We start from the raw sequence: 1,971 nt of genomic DNA, 5'->3' as shown, positions 1-1,971 counted from the left end.
GTGTCTCTCTTGCAGGGTTGCCCATCAGCACCTACGCCAAGTACTGCTACAACAAGTTGCAGAAGGCGGCGCTGACGGGAGCCAAGAAGGTGCGTCCAAGGGTTGGAGACCTGGAGACCTTCTGGGAACCTTCTGGGGTCCTTCTGGGGTCCTGGAGACCTTCTGGGAATCTTCTGGGGTCCTTCTGGGGTCCTGGAGACCTTCTGGGAACCTTCTGGTGTTGTCCTGGGGTCCTGGAGACCTTCTGGGAACCTTCTGGGGTCCTTCTGGGGTCCTGGAGACCTTCTGGGAGCCTCCTGGTGTCCTCCTGAGGTCCTGGAGACCTTCTGAGAACCTTCTGGTGTCCTTCTGGGGTCCTGGAGACCTTCTGGGAACCTTCTGGTGTCCTTCTGGGGTCCTGGAGACCTTCTGGGAACCTTCTGGGGTCCTTCTGTGGTCCTGGAGACCTTCTGGGAACCTCCTGGGGTCCTCCTGAGGTCCTGGAGACCTTCTGAGAACCTTCTGGTGTCCTCCTGAGGTCCTGGTGGGGGCAACCACCCCTGGCCAGGGCCACCAAGGGGCCACTAGGGTGTGGGGATGGGGCCTGGAGAGGGAGGAGGGTTGGAAGTTGGGGAGTGGTGGGAAGAGGGTGGTGGGTTGTACCAGAGCCGTGGTGAGAATGGTGGGGGGTGTCCAGCGTGGTTTGGTCTGATGGGAACCTTTTGGCAACCTTCTGGTGTCCTCCTGGGGTCCTGGAGACCTTCTGGGAACCTTCTGGTGTTGTCCTGGGGTCCTGGAGACCTTCTGGGAACCTTCGGAAGATCTTCTGGGGTCCTGGAGACCTTCTGGGAACCTTCTGGGGTCCTTCTGGGGTCCTGGAGACCTTCTGTGTCTTTTCTGGGGTCCTTCTGGGGTCCTGGAGACCTTCTGGGGTCCTTCTGGGGTCCTGGAGACCTTCTGGGAACCTTCTGGGGTCCTTCTGGGGTTCTGGAGACCTTCTGGGAGCTTCCTGGGGTCCTTCTGGGGTCCTGAAGACCTTCTGGGAACCTTCTTGTGTCTTTTCTGGTGTCCTCCTGAGGTCCTGGAGACCTTCTGGGAACCTCCTGGGGTCCTTCTGGGGTCCTGGAGACCTTCTGGGAACCTTCTGGGGTCCTTCTGGGGTTCTGGAGACCTTCTGGGAGCTTCCTGGGGTCCTTCTGGGGTCCTGAAGACCTTCTGGGAACCTTCTTGTGTCTTTTCTGGTGTCCTCCTGAGGTCCTGGAGACCCTCTGGGAACCTTCTGAAGATCTTCTGGGGTCCTTCTGGGATCCTCCTGGGAACCTTCTGGGCTCTTTCTTGAGACCTGGGGATTTTCTTGGAACTTTCTTGGACTTATTTGGGTCTTTATGGAGACCTTCTGGGGACCACCCAGAAACCTTCTGAGGTCCTTCCCAAAGTTCCCCATCACCAAGAGATGATGGGATCGATCCTGGGAGCAGAGGTTGCTTCACTCTCCTTGTGCTGTGGGGATGGAGAAGACCCAGTGGGACCTTCCTTAGTCCACAGCAGCTCCTGGTGATGTTGGCCAAGACCAAGTCCTGTAGTGGAAGGGGACATGTCACCCACTGGGCTCACCAAGGGGCCATTGATAGTCCCCTGCTCACCTTTGGACATGTCCAATGTGTCCATCTCCTCCATCCCACCACCCTCATTTCCACTGCATCCATCTCCTCCATCCCACCCCCCTCACGTCCACTCCATCCATCTCCTCCATCCCACCACACACATCCACTCCATCCATCTCCTCTCCTCCATCCCACCCCCCTCACGTCCCCTCCATCCATCTCCTCCATCCCACCCCCCTCACGTCCACTCCATCCATCTCCTCCATCCCACCACACACATCCATTCCATCCATCTCCTCTCCTCCATCCCACCCCTCTCACGTCCCCTCCATCCATCTCCCCCATCCCACCCCCCTCATGTCCCCTCCATCCATCTCCTCCATCCCAC

At 58.5% G+C, this 1,971-nt stretch overlaps 1 protein-coding gene across 1 annotated transcript in view; it reads left to right on the top strand.

The window, feature by feature from the left end:
- Positions 1-1,971, top strand: part of LOC104390216 (rho GTPase-activating protein 39-like) — a gene marked incomplete at its 5' end in the record, with an annotated part of 60,259 nt that overhangs the window by 48,777 nt on the left and 9,511 nt on the right.

Source organism: Chaetura pelagica, unplaced genomic scaffold (assembly GCF_000747805.2).
Source record: "Chaetura pelagica isolate M959 unplaced genomic scaffold, ChaPel_1.0 scaffold446, whole genome shotgun sequence".
NCBI lineage: Eukaryota > Metazoa > Chordata > Aves > Apodiformes > Apodidae > Chaetura > Chaetura pelagica.
Note: the sequence above shows the minus strand (reverse complement) of the source record. Positions and strands in the feature narration are given on the sequence as shown.